The following is an 18,741-nucleotide window of genomic DNA, read 5'->3' on the forward strand; positions in this document are numbered from 1 at the left end:
CAATTAAAAACTCTAGACAGTATGTTGTATTTTCCTGTTGCATTTGGTTATTTCAGTGCAGATGTGGCAAGATGATGTCATATTAAACACACAGATTCTGATTTCCTTCGTGGACAGGGAGTTTCTGTTATTTTCTCACTTTGGATTTTTATTGAAATTCCAAATGCATCATTAATGAATTCTCTAGAGAAATATGACAGCCTCCAGCTAAAGTTGAAAAGTCAATTCTGATAAAATGAAACCAGTGCAGATGCCTGCTTTATTCTGTTTTTTTTTTTTCTCTCAGTAACTATAAATGTTCAAGGCTTTTGCCTCCCTAATTTAAATTCCCTGATTTAGTCTCAAACAATATCCCGGTGAAAACAATGTTTATTCCTATATAGTGGAGGCCTCCACTATCATTCTATTATAATGAGCCTGATTTTTAGTGAGTGCTGTGGAAGTTTCCAACTAATGAGATTAAATAATCTGAGCTTTCACCTCTTTCTCTTAACTAGATCTCACAATGATTTTTAAAGGTTAACTCATCACTACTTCAGAGATCCATGTTTCAGGGCTATTGCCATCTCATTATCGAAGTAGATTTCATTATATCCAGACTCATTATGAGTTCCAAAATACAATGCTGTCTTCAACTCTTCCTCTAACATCTGGGGTGCTCTAATTGTTCATTAAACAGCCACCTCTGAGAGACTTGCACTTTATTAAGTAGACCATTAATCTGCTGCTTGGGGCTCTGAAAAAACTATATGTTAATTTCTCTTAACCTTGCCTTTCCTGTTGAATATTTTCAGCAATGTGCATCTCTAATAATGAAATAGTCATCAAATTCTTCTTGTTTTTATATCAGAGATCTCTTTACTAGAAAATGTTTGCTATTCATCATTGCTTTCCCATTCTTCCAAAAAGAAAAATGCCTGCTTAATATCTGGAGCACTAAGATATTTTCACTAGTGTCCTAAGACAATTATTTTCAATGTCTTTTCCCAAGGATTTAGTGGCAGGCTTGGTTCATGCTCTGATAAAATATCTACCTAGATAAAAAAAAAATTTTTTTAAACTGGAATAGGCAAGGGAGCAATTCTGCAGATAACTTTAATTTAAAAACCATTCCATTCCTTTTAAAATACTTTTTTTTTGTCATTAGTTTTCATTACAAAATGACACAGACTTATTTAAAATAGCTACATTTTTAGAGAAGTGTAAATATGCAAATTGAAGAATACAAAAATCATCTATAATTCCCTGAGAGATAGCAAGAGGTAACATTTTGGTGTTTATCTTTAGTAATCTATTCTGGATCCTTCATCTCCTCATAGATTTATTCATTCATTCAACAAATGTTTTTTGAGTGCTAGGATATCCTAATGCTAGGTTCAGTCCCGGCAATACAATTGTGAACAAAATAGAATTCCCAAAAAGTGCCCTTTGAAGGTGTAGAATCTATGTGAGGCAGATAAACAAATGCACACATTCACACCCACACAACAACACAATACATATTCTGTTAGTAACATGCATGCCCAACAATTTTCATGTCATAAAATATTTAAAACATTGTGTTTTTAAAATTGAAGTGGGATACAAGTAACATAAAATCAATCATTTAAAAATGTACATTTCCATGGCACTTGGTACATTCACATGGTGCAATCACCACCTCCATCTAGTTCCAAAACTTTTTCATCACCTCAAAAGGAAACTCTCAGATCAATGAAGCAGTTATTTCCTATTCCCTCACTCCTTCAGTCCTGGAAAACACCAGCTGGTTTTCTGTCTCAATATTTCTGAATATTCTTAATATTTCATATAAATGCAATTATATACAATTTGTGACGTTTTGTGTCTGTCTTCTTTCTCTTTCACTTAGCACAATGCTTTTGAGGTACATCCATGTATTAACACATATCATTACTTTATCTTTTTCTTCTTAATGGCTGAAATTATTCCATGGTATGTATTTACCACATTTTGTTTTTCTATTCAACAGATGATGGAAATTTGGGTTATTTACACCATTTAGCCATTGTGAATAATACTGCTATGAACATTTATGTGCAATTAATTGTCCGAATTCCTATTTTAAATTTTAGGTATATATATATCTAGAAGTAGAACTGCTGGGTCATATAGTAATTATATATTTAACTTTTTGAGGAATTACCCAACTTTTTTGTTAGTGGCTGCATTATTTTACATACCCAGTAGCAATCTACAAAGGTTTTAATCTCTCTGTATCCTGGTGAACATTTATTTTCAATTTAAAAAAATGATAGTCATCTAGCATGTGTGAATCTCATTATGATTTGATTTGACTACTAATACTGAACATTTTTCATGTGCTATTGGCTATTGATATATCTTTATCTTTTTTAGAGAAATTTCTATATAAGTCCTTTGCCTATTTTTTGAGTTGTTTTTGTTGTTACTAGAGATATTCATGTATTCCAGATATTAGACCCTCATTAAATATATGATTTGCAAATATTTCCTCCCACTCTGTAGGTTATCTTTTAATGTCCTTGATAATATCCTTTGATACATGAAATTTTTTTATTAGAGGAAGTCCAGTTTTCTATTTTTTTCTTTTGTTGCTCATGCTTTTGGTGTCATGTAACATAAAAATCCACTGCCAAGTTCAAGGACATGAAGATTTACCCCATGGTTTCTTCATTGTAAGGTAGGAATCCAACTTCATTCTTATATATCTGGGAAAATCTTAATATCCTCTTCATCTCATGAAGGAGAATTTTTCCGGATACAGAAATTTTGGTTGGCAGTTTTTTCTTTCAACATTAAAACTGCTGTCCCACTTCCTTCTGGCCTCTGTGAAATTGGCTGATCATCTTATGGAGGACCCCTTGTGTGTGAGTCACTTCTCTTGCTGCTTGCAGAATTCTCTTTTTATCTTTGGTTTTGACAATCTGATTTTACTGTGTCTTTGTGTTGATCTTTTTTTGTTTATCCTTGTTGGAATTTATTGAGATTCTTTGATGTGTAGATTCATGTCTTTGATCAAATATGGGTAGTATCCAGCCGTTATTCCTCCAAATATTCTTTCTGCCCCTTTCTCTCTTCCTTCTCTTTCCTACAGCCCCTGGAGACCACCATTCTACTTTCTTTCTCTATGATGTTGAAGACGTTAAGTACCTCATTTAAGTGGAATCATACAGGGATTGTCTTTTTGTGACTGGATTATTTCACTCAGGGTAATGTCCTCTATGCGCAGCCATGTTGTAGCATATGTTAGAACTTCCTTCCTTTTTAAGGCTGAATATACTAATTGCTATATGTTTATTAGATAAAGCTCATTTATTGTGCTAAGTTCTTTGAACATATTTAAGATAGTTTATTTAAAATTTTGCCTATGCTCCCTCAGAGATAGTTTCTGGTAATTTTTCTGTGAATGGGCTATACTTTATTTCTTTTCAAGCATTGCACACTTTTTGGTAAAAAATGGATATTTGGGTGATAAAATGTGAAAACTCTGGAAATCAGATACCCCCTCTTCAGGGTTTGTTTTGCTTTGTATTGTAGCTATTTATTTAGTTATTTTCCCATAATATATTTATAAAGTCTGCATTCACATTTTTCACTTCAAATCAGTGAAACATGAAAGCTTACAGATATACTCGTGTCTTTCACAGAGTTGTATCCTGGAATGCACCTACTTTTAAATTCTCAAGTACACATGGGCACTTCCTTAACTTCAAAAAAAGAAAAAAACTCTCTTTCCCTTTCTAAATAAAATATTTAGATATTTTGTTGTTTGCTATAATCTTAGGCCAAAGGCCACAGCAAGTTACTCATTTGCCTTACAATACTTTTTTTGGAAGGACTACTACTTTTCCACACTATGGGAATTCTGTAGTAGGCAAACCAAAGTCACGCACCTTGCACTAGTCTTCAGGTGTCCCCCAGTCATGTTAAAACAAGTAAACACAGTATTTTTTGAGAATAAGGTTTATTCTGTTCGCTGTGGAACTAGGGACAAGGGTCCCATGCTGGGAAATAGTCTGCCATCTTCAAGACTGCTGGCAAGCCAAGGAGGGAGTGGGGCGAATGGAAGCAAAAACACCAAGCGTTTCTACTGTTTCTAAGTTACCCTTTTCTTGAATCAGCATTGACTTGATTGCTGTAAGCCTTTGGCTGCCATCCAAGTTCTGACACAGTTAATTAGAATAGTTTTTGCTAGATTTTTCAATGTTCATGTGGATGGATGTATTCCTGGAGCTACCCTCTCTGCCCAATGTCCTCTTTCATCTAAAATATTATTTTCAATAACTGCAATTATCTTGTTTTTGAATATTTGAACTATAATGTAGATAATAGATGGTTAACTTAGGTAATTTCAAATTTTTTGAGATTTGGGTAATTTTATTTAGGTCATTTCAAATTTTTTGAGAACAGCATAGGGAAGCTGTTCTGACATATCTAGATTGACATCTGGATTGAAATGTTTACTTTTCCATTTCTGCTTATGGGGTAAGTTACTTAAAAAACCTTAAGACCACAGTTTGTTTCTTGGGAAAAGAGGATGATCATCCAGAGTTCTTACCATTGTTGCCATTATTAAATAAAAAATGTGTGCAAAGTGCTTAGCACTGTACTTAGTGTATTGTAGTGTTCTAAAAATAGTATAGAAGGCAATTGCCTCAATTCTTCTTTGCTTGTAGCTATGATTATTTCCTTAGTGTGAGTTTCTAGAAGAAAAGCCCCTGGAATAAATGGCATGTACATTGTTTAGAATTTGAATTACTATCAACAAGTTGTTGTGCCACTTTACTCATCTTTTGTGAACAGGTCTCATTTTCTGCTGTCTTGCCATCCCACCAGCTGGCTCTGCTGTACTCACACTGAGAGAGGACATACAAAATGACAGTTTCCACAGGTTCTCCCTGTACTCACTCAGACTTACAGGATCATTTTAGACCACTTCTCCCCTGCTTCTGCTTGTTTTAACAGTGACAGTTCAGTTCTGCTGAGGTGTTTCTACCCAAAAGCAGAAAGATACTAGAGAATCTGTGGGGGGTGGGGAGGGTGAAGAGCCTTTCCAGACTGTCACAGACATCACCCCAGGGAAAGCCGGTGGCAACCAAATTCCTCATGCTTTTCAGGACCTAATATTTCTGAGACATAAACATGTAGAGAGAGGCATTACATACTCCTAGGAGTACCCACATATTTGGCCACCACTGCTTGAACATTTCATTATAAAAATGTTAAACATACAACCTCAGGATGCTTTTTAAAGTAAAAGGAGATTATCTCTGGCAAACTGAGATATATGATGACACTACATACCAACTGTTATTTGGTTGTCTGTCTAGTCTCCCCTGCTGCATTCATCAAGAGTCTCTCATTTAGTTTGCAGTCAGTCTTGATTTTTTTTTTTTTAAAGAAATGGTTGTATTTAATAGTTATTTTTGTGGGGAAGTGATATGAGGCTGCATGACATTTTCAACTGCAAGTCATCCCTTTTCTGACATAGAGGCCAATGTAGTAAGCTGCATTATGGTTCATCATACATACTCATTGCCCCTTTTTAAACACCCTCTTTTAGTGGCCCTCTTTGCAATATAACCCCAGATCTTTTGGTCTCAAACATGAACACATATTTGACTATGGCCAGTCATTTGCTAGGGAGATTTAAGAGAAAATGCCCATACTCATTTCCCACAAATTCTGTATTGCCTCTGACTTACATTTTCTACATGAGACTGATAATGTTCTAGATAGAGACCCTCAGTAAGCCTGGATAGTGGAGAAAACAACATGAAACAGAGTCAGAGCCAAAGGATGATAAACATACAATTTCAGATAGAAACACAATTTTGTTGTGAGTCACTGAGATCTTGGTGGTGTTTGTTACAGTGTCATAACTTAGTCAAAACTGACAGCAGGGAATAGTTTGCCCCCTGCTGGAAGAATAAAAATAGGTTTGAGTATTACCCCTTATTTGACACAGTCTTCATTTATTTGGTATTGTCTCCGTATTCTTGACCGGTTCTATTTCAATTACGTATCCCATATCCATTCTTCATATATGCACAGCTAAGGATAAAAGGCCCTACCTAGTAATGATCTATACCTCTAAATTGGGTACACTTCTTAAAGACTAGCTTCCTTTCTAGACCTAATAATGATCTATACATAGAAAAACTTGGAAAGGGATATCTTGACTACCATGGGAAACCATAATGATTATCTCCAGTGTTTCCATTCATATTAGAGATTTTTGTTTAGTTCCTTGCCCAGGATAGGAGTTTGGAAGGAAAGTTTCATTTTAGATTTTCTAAATTTGAGGAAATTTAGGGAAACTGGAGAAAAATTTCTGACTGCTAAAATTGTTGAAGTGAACATATTGTGGAATAAAATCATGTAGAGTATATATCTTAACTAGGTTCTTAAATTTTGGGAGGCAAAAGGACAGGAAATCTATTTCCAAATATAATCCTTAGTTGCTACCTTTACTTAAAGTATTATCTAGAGGTAAAATTTATCCAGACTTTATCTTAAGAGGCATGTATTATACTTGTATTCTGTGGGACTGGATATCTCTCTATCCTCTCTCATCTAAGAATCCCTATACAAAGTGAAATAAACCAGCCATCCAAAAGCCCATTGGGAATTTAAGACCTGAATACAGCAAGAGTTGCACAAACAGAAAGTCAATAAAGCTGATTTCAGTGACTTCTGAAAAAGGTCTTTTCTTTTTTTAATCTTATATTATACCTTCCGCAAGCTATTGGATAATGCCTGGAAATATTCCATTGGAAATTGTGATGAGGTTTTATGGAAAGAACACTAGGTTGGAAATTCGATAATGTGAATTCCAATTCTGAGTCTATCCTACTTAACCTCTTTGGATTTTAGTTTTACTCTTTGTAAAATGAAGTTATTTGATGAAATTTTTCATATGCTGGCCTAGCCACTAAATTTTGAGTAGGACTCTGGACATATCAAACTACTTTTCTCACTGAAAACGCCAATGTTTGAGTTAATTTCTAAATTGGTGTTATTTTTGAATGGGAAAAGACTTAAGGAGTCACCTAATCTAATATCCTAACTTAATAGACGAGGTCTTGCCTTAGAACAAAGACTGGAAATTTAATAGCAGAGGAAGCTGCACAGCTCCCTCCTGGGCTAGAGAACGCTTCCTACCACCACTGCTGCACCTCTGTTCTCATTAGTGTATTTCTAATAAGCTAGAACACTATTATTTTCTCCTTCCACTTTCCTGTCCCTGGCTGCCAGAATGGGCTCCTTTCGTGAAATATAAAGCTTTTCTGGAACAAGATGGATCTTAAGGAAGACGTGTGAAACAGCAACAGACACTGGCCGCGGCTCTGCTGGCAACAGAGGGGCAGGAGGGGGCGGAGGAGCCCGTCAGTGTTTGCAGCCCTGCTGAACGGTACGGAGTATATGTACGGAGCATATGCAAGCCTTGTGCTGTGCCTTATCACTTAGAGGAGGGCTGGCAGATTTAAGTAAACTCAAGCTGTCTCTTCCAGGTAGAGGGGGAGGATATTTACATAACAAAGAGAAGTGCTGGGTGCCTTTCTCAAGGTTTAGAGCATGAGGTAGAGACCACTCCAAATGTGTCCCTTTATGCCTGAACTTCTGGAAAATTGGAGTGGATATTATGACATCAAGTTTGCTTAGACTCTTAGTTCTTAGTGATTTCATCTGTGTCCTTCTAGTATAGTAATATAGGAGGATGCAATTTGTGAGAGAAGGGAAAAAAGAGAGAATATAATTAAACACAAGGTTTTTCTTGAGCTTGATTGAGTGCTTTAAAATCTACAAGACCTACTTTGAATGACAGTCCTAATACTGACAACAAATCGTGTCCTCACCAGGTACCTGTTAGTCATAATTTTTCCAGAAAGTAGCTCAGAATTCTTTTAGAGGAAAGCAGTCCAGAGTGAAATCTTTCCGTATCAGAGCTCTTTTACTGGCCATCTAAAGATTCATATATCTTGGAGACCATCAGATATGCTATTTTTCTGAAAACATGTAACAGTCGGTTTAAGCTTTGAGTTTAACAAAGAAAACATTTCTAGCAGTTCCCAACAAGGATAGGATTATATGCAAATTCTTTTTAACCACACAAATTTCTTATGGCAGAGGTAATGTAATATTTTTATGAAACAGTTAAGTAATTTCACAGGGGAAAGTTCAACTATATTGTTTAATTCAATGATCTTTACTGAGCATCATCTGTGTGCCAAGCATTGTGCCAGGTTCATCATTCTAGAACAGACAAAAATAGGTAATAAAAATAGTAGAGAGAAATTACTGAGTACTTACTATGGGCCAAGCATCTTTTGGTTCGTTTATGCATTTTTCAGGTATTAACTCAATTGCTCTTCTCAATAGCCTAATGATGTAGGCATTATTATGAGGCCCTATTTCATTCATGAGGACACTTAGGTATAAACACTTTCAATAGCTTTTTTAAGAAAATTCAATATTTAAATGACAGAACCAGGACTCAGGTCAACTTCCAAATGTAGGAAGAATATTTAGAATATATTTAGAATATATTGGTTTGTTTGAAGGATTGCATCATTTCTTTCACGGCACACTGGATTGTATTGGTTCATCCCACTGAAAGGCTGTGAGGAAGTGGCTGAGACCCTGCAGGCTGGGCATGCACTCCCAGTGCTAGGAGGCCAGGACTACCTCTAGCCTACTTACACCAGAGTTTATATGTTGTGACAAGCAGGACTCACCCAGTTGCTTCCTTGTCTTTCGCTGCCTGTCCCTTTTCTCATCTTGGATCACTCATTTCTCTTGACTTTCCAGAGAAACAGATTTCTTGCCACATTTTCTCTCCTGTATACTATTTTGGGGGACAAGTATAAGGCTCAGAGGGAAGGGTAGCCTCTGGAGTCTTTGGCCCTGGAAGGAGATGCAGACATACTAAAATTTCTTAAATGTTAAAAAGTCAGTATTATTAAATGCAAAATACATCATCCATTTATCCTACCCTAAGGGTAGAATGAGTTATTTCTGAGAACCAATTCTAGAGCTAAGAACCCAATATATAAGGAATCTGATTTAAATTGTTGAAAATATTTCAATATAAAAATTTTTAAGTACTTGACATTTGTGAAAATGTAAACAAAGAGCATAATTAACATGTCTTTTAATATGTCATTCAAAATAATTAAAAACCCTAGGCAGAATTATTATGAGGTACTTCGCGGTATGAGTTCTAGAGCAAAGATGGTCTTATTTTAAACTCAAGTTTCATCTTTTCCTTTCTGTGAAACCATCGACAAGCAACTCCTTGTTACTGGAGTTCACTTTCCACATTAATGAAAATGGGGCCAGTTCTAGTGTTTCTCAGATTGGTGCTGTGAAGATTAAATAAATGACTGCTGGTAAATCACTCAGGGTGGTAACTGGTAGTGAATTATAGATAAATGTAGAGAAACCAAGAGAATACCCCAAGGATGGATGAAATCACTGTAATGAATGGTCACGGACACACTGCCGTCAAAGGTGTGAAACTCCACAATAAATTCCTAGCATCACACTTGCCTGTTGTTTGCTCGATGTTTTCTACTCTAATTGGATCTCAGCCCTATGGTTCTCATCAGAAAATTCCTACACGTTGAGCCAAAAGTCCTGCCAATTTTCTGACTTCCCATGGTTTGCACAGGGCATGTGATCAAAACCCCAGGGCAAGCGACAAGCTTTAATATTTAAGTCTTGTCATGGGCTTACCTGAAATAAGTAGTCGATTATTTGAAATAATATTTGTACAGCTTTTACAGCATCAAGATGCTTTCACTATTTGATCCAATAACACATTAGCATCTCATTGTCCCAGCAGTCCTGTAAGGAACCCAGAATTGTCTACATTTTAAAGATGACAGGTTAGAACCACTCAAACTTGAACCCAGATCATTGGATTGCAAATGTTTTGCTTTTTAAACTTCAACTGGCCCATGGAGTAATTAAAAAAATAAATAAATATAGTTTCAAGTAGATGTTTTCTGTCAATGTGACAAAAATATTCATAGAATGCTCTCAAAGCCCAGGCTCTCAGTGTTCATCACAGAACTCATTTGAAGCCTCAGCTATATTCAAAGTGGGCCTATTGGATTTGCCTAATATCTAAACCTGACTCATTTATTTAGTTTGGATATTTTCTTTCCTTCGTAAGTAGCCTGTTGAGGACAATTTGGGTGTAACGATGGTCACGTCCTGCCAAAGGATGGTGAAATACTGAGATATCTATGCACAATCAATCATGCAAATACAACATATGCCCATATGTCCAGGGACCAGAAGAAACCACACCACACCTTGAGCATGCTGCACACTCTCACTAAATATTTATTCTTGATTGATAAATTGCTTAAAATATGACCAAGTCATGAGAAATTGGGCAGGGAGCCAGGAGAATTTTAATGAGCTTGGCTTTTTGCCCATTCCAATTGTAATGCCTGCACTTCTTTCCACACTAACATTTTTAAGGTTGTGAAATGCAACCTGTCATCTCATTTACCATTTGGCACCTTTGTTTTTGTTTTTTTTGTTTTGTGGCTTATACTGAATTTGTAAATAAATTCTATATGTCGACTCTCAGCAAATGATTTTTGAACTAGAATGTACAAAACAGTTCCCTTGGGAAGCCTATTAAAAATACATATTTCCTATTAGTTCTCACCTCAGACTCAGAGATCTGGATGAGACAAAGGAATGTGCACTTGTAGAACAGGTACATGGTTGGGGCCAAATGGTAAAAGAGATGTTGTGCAGAAATCTGTCTATCCACTTTCAGAAGGGGACTGGAGGTATTAATGACACACTGTCCTAATAAAGTGCACTCTCATTTTTTATAGCAACTTTAACACAAATCTTATCATTAACCAACTAGATCTCTGATGATTACCAACACCATCAGGTGATTTTATTCATTAATTATGGTACATAATTCTCCAAACCACTGAGGGTTTGATCCACAAAATAGTTGTAGGGTTCACATCAAAAATAAGCCTTGGTCATCATTAACATGGAATAAATATTCAGTCCTTTAATAGAAGGAAATAAGGAATTTTAATAATTAATTATGTACACATAATGATTTATCGTTTTATTTTTTATAAATATTAGGTGCATCTTTTCCACGAATCATGACTAAAATCAGGAAAGGGGGGTGTAGGGCATAGACAAAATAAGAAAGAAATTTTAAAATTTATTTTAATAAGTATACTGGAAGTTAATTTTAAGTAAAATTTAGTGAGAATTTAATGGTCTGGTGACAATATTGAGACTCATTACTTAGCTATCAAATTGGAACATAGCGAACATTAATGTGTCTCAATATTATCACCAGATCAAATTTTAATATTAATTTGGTTATCAAATTTGAATATAACAAAGTATCTCCTATTAGGATACTATTTTGCCTGTGCCAATATTAGTGATGGTTGATTGGATTATTTTGTCTACAATTTTTTTTCCTTACATTTCTTGACAATGTAATTCAAGGATTAACATACAAGTCTGTACTTTGTTATAGTCCTTTAACAGATATTTCCTTCTATCCATCAAAGTTGCTTGCATTTAGGTTTTTTATAACTCAGAAATATATTAAGCTTCCTGTCCTGAAAAGTTCTGAGTTGTGTGTTGTGGTCACCCACAGGGTGATCTTGTCCAGGAACCACCCACCACTCCTGCAGGGCTAGACCATGTGTCAGCCTCACAGCATCACTCCCTGCCTGTAGCTAGTAGGCCAGGGTATAGACCCTGAAGAACACTGGGCTGATCAGGTTTTCTGTTCAGGAAATTGGGATTGGGACCAAATGATTGTACTCTCTGTCTGTGCTGCCTCAAGTGGAAGAGGTACACAGTCCCTCTGTGAACTGAGGAGCAGAGAAAGTTCTGCAGAGATAAAAGAGCAAAGCAAATATGACTCTTAAATGTATATTTCCACATGGACCTCTCCTCTGAACTCTAGGTTGTACATAGACAGCTGTCTACTTAACATCCTGACTGAGAGGCCCAAAAATGTTTCTAACACATGTCTAAGCCTGAAATTCCAATCTGCCTTTCCAAAGGTTTTCCACCTGCATTATCCCCCATTTCACTTACTGTAACTATATACTTTGTGCATCTCACACATGAAATAGTGTCATGCTTTACTCTTCTTTTATCTCATGACCCATGATTATCAGTGAATCTTTATTTCTTTAAAATATATTCAGTCAGATCACTTCTCACCATCATTATTGCTTAGTTCCCTTGTCCAAGCTCTCTTCATCACTCAGCTAGGTTATTGCAATGGTCGGCTAACAGGTCCCCATTTTGCACCCTCTGCATTCTATTCTCACAAAAGCAGCCAGAATGATCCTTTCAAAATGTAAAATCGTGTAATTTCACTCATCAGAGTCCTGTGACACTTCTCCAGTTCATTCATATTAAATGTCAAATTCATGTCTACTGCCTAAAAAGCCCCCCTTAGAACTTGTAAACCAAAAGCCCTACTAATACACAGGGTTACTTTGATGGCCTAACCCTGGTCTTGTAAGACTGGTTTTTCACTACTTAGTGACTTCAGGCAAATCTTTCAAGTTCATCTAAGTCTTGGTTTGCTTGTCTGGAAAATAAGACTGACATCTGCTCTGCTACTTTCATAACATCCATTTGAGGATCAAATTGGGAATATCTGCACATATATAAACAATCATCATTGGAAAGAAACACAGATGTTGAACTTTGGTATTCAAATAATAGGAAGCCTACAACATCCAAATAATGCAGCTCTTAAGAGTCAAGAAAGCATGTCAGTTTAGTTTTTACCTTCATTAAACTACTAAATTCTCTTAAAACTATTCAAAATATAAGTGAATTTGAGACGAAATCTGAAAGATGGTTGCAGTAGAGGTTGGGGTATGATCAGATTAACACATATAGAAAATAATGTATACAACCAGATTGCCATTTGTTAATGTAATATGAAAAAAATTAGTGAATCAAAATACATACTAGGGTCACCTAGATAGCATATTCTTTCCACAGATAGGGTGAAAGGAAGGATGACCTAATCAGAAGGGAATTTTGTTTTCCTATTTGAAACAAAATATGTAATCAGTCAGTGTACAAATTTTGGTATACTTTGTAAGATTTCCTCAGGTGTCTGAATTTGGGAGATGAATAAAGTATAATTTTGTCTCTACTTCTGAGTTTTGCTTCAACAAGAGCTATTCAATGGTGTCAGATGGTGATACAAACATATAGAGCAATGTGATGAGGGGAGAAAAGATGATCAATATAGTAGTCAATTTCAGTTTGCTTCATAAGACTACTAGGATAGTAGACTAGCACCCATGAAATATAAAGTAGATAGAGTAGGTATTAACATAAAATTTTTTCATTGACTATTTCTTTATACCTTTCCATGAACAACTCCATGTCCCTGTGTAGTGAGGCAGCATGGCTGACACCCAGTGTCTCCTCCTGCAGGGAGCAGAATTCTTTTGGGTTGTCTTTTTGAGTCAGTATCAATAGAGATTTATCTCTTCTTCAGTAACTCAAAGAATCCTGCATTTTCTATTGATTCAATGTAAGTAATTAACCTTTCATGAAGTGGGGGTTTGATGAAAGTGTTTTATCTATAAGTTGGGGATCAGTCCCAAAAGGCATCTAGGCTCATCCCCCCTAAACTTGGTGAATTTAACAATATCCCTTCCTCACCTCCTTAGAGAAAATGGGCTGAGTTACAGGTGCTGCAACTATTCATTAAAAATGACCCAAATGGGCTTGAAGGGCAGTAGCCTCCCTGGCCCTGAGGGGTTCATGGATGACTTGGGAAGGCCTATTGCTGTGACACAAGAAGGGGCTGACCCATCTATAGCTGGAAGCACTAGTCTTAATCTCCAGAGGCCTTGGTTTCCCCATTCCAATTTGGGGTATTACCTTTTTCAGCCTTCACTTGCCATATCAACATGGATTATTAAAAGGAAATAATCAAGTGGATGTACCTGATTGGCAATGGGCACTTTAAACAGGGCACAGGCAAGAGAGTTTTAAAAAGCAGCCAGATGGGATGGTGGTGTGAGAGGTGAGACAGAAACTTCCTCCCAAAACCACATATAATATGAAAATATAGCAAATACATCTAATCCTGAAAAAGCAACAGGAAAGAAGGCTGCAGCAGACTGCCTACACCTGGGGAAAAGAGTAGCCCTCAAAGTCCTTCCCCCACCCAAGCTCACCAAGAGGAGGAAGAGAAATGGAGTGGGGAAGGGGTGGAGGCCTAGGACTCCTGAACACACAACCCTGGAGACCTTCTCTGGGAACACAAACCTACATTACATCATGCTCTTGGATTAGTGGGGTTGGAAAGCTAAGAGGTTTGAGAACTTGGAGAGACTGAGATTTCAGCTGCTTGTGGAAATGCATATCCACAACTGGCAGCTCTGGGACAAAAGAAAGGTAGGCAGCCTGAGAGACTTCCTAACAGCTAAAGGGCTGCTAAAGGGGCAAGGATTAAACAGAGCAAGATGCTCAGGAGAAAGGATAGGTGAACAAAATTGTCTGGGCACAGTCTGTCCAACAGGTTGGGAACTTTCAGGAGCTGCAGGCGCTCCAGCCCCCTTGCTAGCTATGCAGCTCTAGGCCCCCCACCATGATACGCAGCCTGCTGCACCTTCTTCCCACTGGCACCAGCTCGCGAAACAGCTGCCCCACCATTATACCAGGCCAGCTAGAGGGAGGCCCCACCTACAGCAGCTACGAGTGCAAAGCACAGAGACTTCTCCCAGCATGCTCAGCCCCTTGACCCTGGCATTGGAGGCAGGCACTGCAGCCAGGAAGCAGGAAAAAGCTCTTTCCTGCTGACAGGCACCAGTGCCACTCACCTGTGACCGCCATCATCGCTCCAGGGGATGAACAGCAATAGAGGGTATAACTTCTGGGTCCTAGAGGGTGTCACCCACAAATATGAAATGTCAAAGGAACGTGGTTCAACTCAAAATCCCACAAACACCAGAAAGAGGGCCAAGTGAAACTGAACTCATCAATCTTCTTAAAAGAGATTTCAAAATAAAAATTATAAACATGCTCATCGAGCTACAGAAAAATAAGAAGGCATATCCACAACCATCCACTCTGGGACAAAAGAAATGCAGGCAGTCTGAGAGACTTCCTAACAGCAAGAGGGTTGCTAAAGGGGCAAGGATTGCACAGGCCTTGCAGCTCAGGAGAAGGGACAGGTGGACAAAATTGTCCAGGAGCACTCTGCCCAGGTAGGAATTCAGGAATGAGATATAAATATTGAAGAATTCAGTATCTGAAATGAAAAACATAAAATGGAAGGACATAAAAACACAATAGATGAAGTAGAGGATATGGTAAATGAAATCGAAATTAGAGAACAGAAATACAAAGAAGCTGAGGCACAGAGAGTAAAAAGGGTCTCTAGGAATGAAAGAATATTGAGAGAACTGTGTGACCAACCCAAACATAACAATATTTGCATTATAGGGGTACCAGAAGAAGAAGAGAGACAAAAAGAGATAGAAAGTGTCTTCGAGGAGGTAATTGCTAAGAAATTCCCCAATCTGGGGAAGGAGATAGTCTCTCAGGCCACAGAGGTGCACAGATCTCCCAACACCAGGGACCCAAGGAAGACAACACCAAGACATATAGTAATTAAAATGGAAAAGATAAAGGACATGGACAAAGTATTAAAAGGAGCCAGAAGGGAAAATAGATCACATATAAAGGAAAACCCATCAGGCTATCATCAGACTTCTCAGCAGAAACTTTACATGGCAGAAGGGATTGGCATGATATATTTAATACAATGAAGCAGAAGGGTTCAAACCAAGAATACTGAACCTGCCAAGATTATCATTTCAATTAGAAGGAGGGATTAAACAATTTCCAGATAAGCAAAAGCTGAGAGAATTTACCTCCCCAAACCATCTCTACAGTGTATTTTGGAGGGACTGCTATAGATGGAAGTGTTCGTAAGGCTAAAGAGATGTCACTAGAGAAAATTAAACCACAGTAAAGAAAGTAGACCAATTAATTACTGATCAGATGCAAACTCAAATCAACAACCCACAAAATCAGTCAAGGGTTAAACAAAGAGTACAGATGACACCTAATATACAAAGAATGGAGGAGGAAGAAAAAAGAGGCTAAAAAAAGGACCTTTAGATTCTGTTTCTAATAGCATAATAAGAGAGTTGAGTTAGACTGTTAGATAGAAAAGAAGTTACCATTGAACATTTCGTAACCACAAATTTAAAGCCTGGAATGGCAATAAGTACATACCTATCAAAAATCACCCTAAATGTAAATGGTCTGAATGCACCAATCAAAAGACATAGAGTCCCTGCATGGATAAAAAACAAGACCTGTCTTTATGCTGCCTACAGGAGACTCATGTTAAACCCAAAGACATACACAGCCTAAGTGAAGGGATGGAAAAAGATATTTCATGCACAATAGGGAGAAAAAAGCCAGAGTTGCAGTACTTGAATCAGACAAAATAGACTTCAAAACAAAGAAAGTAACAAGAGACAAAGAATGATGTTACATAATGATAAAGGGGCCAGTCCAACAAGAGGATATAACCATTATAAATACCTATCCACCCAACATAGGAGTACCTACATATGTGAAACAAATACTAAAATAATTAAAGGTTGAAATAGAATGCAATACATTCATTTCAGGAGACTTCAACACATCACTCACTCCAAAGGACAAATCAACCAGACAGAAAATAAGTAAGGAGATAGATGCACTGAACAACACATTAGAACAGATGGATCTAACAGACAGCTACAGGACTCTCCATCCAAAAGCAGCAAGATACACTTTCTTCTCAAGGGCACAGAATAAATCATATACTAGGCCACAAAAAGAGCCTCAGTAAATTCAAAAAGATTGAATTTGTACCAACCAGATTCTAAGACCACAAAGTTATAAAACTAGAAATAAATTATGCAAAGAAAAGAAAAAACCCACAAATACATGGAGGCTTAACAAAAGGCTCCTAAATAAGCAATGGATCAATGATCTAATAAAAACAGAGATCAAGCAATATATGTAAACAAATGACAACAATAACTCAACACCGCAAAATCTGTGTGACGCAGCGAAGGCTGTGCTAAGAGGGAAGTATACTGTAATACAGATTTACTTCAGGAAAGAAGAACAATCCCATATGAATAGTCTAAACTCACAGTTAATGAAATTAGAAAAAGAAGAACAAATGAGACCCAAAGTCAGGAGAAGGAGTGACATAATAAAGGTCAGAGCAGAAATAAATAAAATTGAGAAGAATAAAACAATACAAAGAATCAATGAAAACAGGAGCTGGTTCTTTGAGAAAATAAATAAAATAGATACACTTCTACCCAGACTTATCAAGAAAAAAAGACTGTCTACACACATAGAAAAATTATATGCTAACAAACTGGATAACCTAGAAGAAACGGACAACTTTCTAGAAAAGTACAGTCTTCCAAGGCTTACCCAGGAAGAAACAGAAAATATGAACAGAACAATTACCAGCAACAAAATTGAATTGGTAATTAAACAACTACCTAAGAACAAAATCCCTGTACCAGATGGCTTCACAGCTAAATTTAAACAAACATTTAGTGAAGATCTAATACTCATCCTCCTTAAAGTTACCCAAAAAGTACAAGAGGAGGGAATACTTCCAAACTCATCTTATAAGGCCAGCATCACTCTAATATCAAAACCAAAGACATCACAAAAAAAGAAATGACAGAACAATATCCCTGATGAACATAGATGTAAAAATTCTTAACAAAATATTACCAATTCAAATTCAAAAACACATCAGTAAGTTCATCCATATGATCAAGTAGGATTTATTCCACATATAGAAGGATGGTACAATATTTGAAATTCCATCAACAGTATTTATCATATACACAAAAAGAAGGACGAAAACCACATGATCATCTCCATAGATGCTGAAAAACATTCAACAAAATTCAACACCCATTCCTGATAAAAACTCTCAACACAATGAGTTTAGAGGGCAAGTACCTCAACATAATAAAGGCCATATATGACAAACCCACAGCCAATATCATACTTAACAGTGAGAAGCTGAAAGCTTTTCCTTTAAGATAGGGAACAAGACAAGGATGTCCACTCTCCCTGCTTTTATTCAACTTACTACTGGAGGTCCAGGCCATGGCAATCAGACAACACAAAGAAATAAAAGGCATCCAGATTGGTAAGGGAAAAGTTAAACTGTCACTGTTTGCAGATGACATGATATTGCACATAAAAAGTCCCTAAAGAATCCACCCCAAACAACTAGAACTAATAACAGAATTCAGCAAAGTTGCAGGATACAAAATCAATACACAGAAATATGTTGCATTCCTATATACTAATGATGAACTAACAGAAGAGAAATCAGGAAAATAGTTCCATTCACAATTGCATCAAAAAGAATAAAATACTTAGGAATAACCTAACCAAAGACATGAAAGACCTATATTCTGAAAACTACAAGACACTGAGAGAAATTAAATAAGATACCAATAAATGGAAATACATCCTGTGCTCATGGATACAAAGAATTAATACTGTCAAAATGGCCATCCTGTCTAAAGCTATCTATAGATTCAATGCAATCCCTATCAAAATACCAATAGCATTCTTCAACAAAGTAGAGCAAATAGTTCCAAAATTCATATGGAACCACAAAAGGCTCCA

The 18,741-nt window shown here is 36.8% G+C and overlaps 1 long non-coding RNA gene across 1 annotated transcript in view; it reads right to left on the reverse strand.

The window, feature by feature from the left end:
- The window catches only part of LOC118933915 (uncharacterized), a 115,841-nt gene that overhangs the window by 52,257 nt on the left and 44,843 nt on the right, over window positions 1-18,741 (reverse strand). Inside the window, exons 4-6 of the long non-coding RNA XR_008995775.1 lie at window positions 9,739-9,849; window positions 8,739-8,907; window positions 7,867-8,009 (exon numbers count right to left, since the gene is read on the reverse strand). This is a non-coding gene — a long non-coding RNA (uncharacterized LOC118933915). The remainder of the gene's footprint in view (window positions 1-7,866; window positions 8,010-8,738; window positions 8,908-9,738; window positions 9,850-18,741) is intronic.

The sequence above is a fragment of the Manis pentadactyla genome, chromosome 2 (genome assembly GCF_030020395.1).
Source record: "Manis pentadactyla isolate mManPen7 chromosome 2, mManPen7.hap1, whole genome shotgun sequence".
Taxonomy (NCBI): domain Eukaryota; kingdom Metazoa; phylum Chordata; class Mammalia; order Pholidota; family Manidae; genus Manis; species Manis pentadactyla.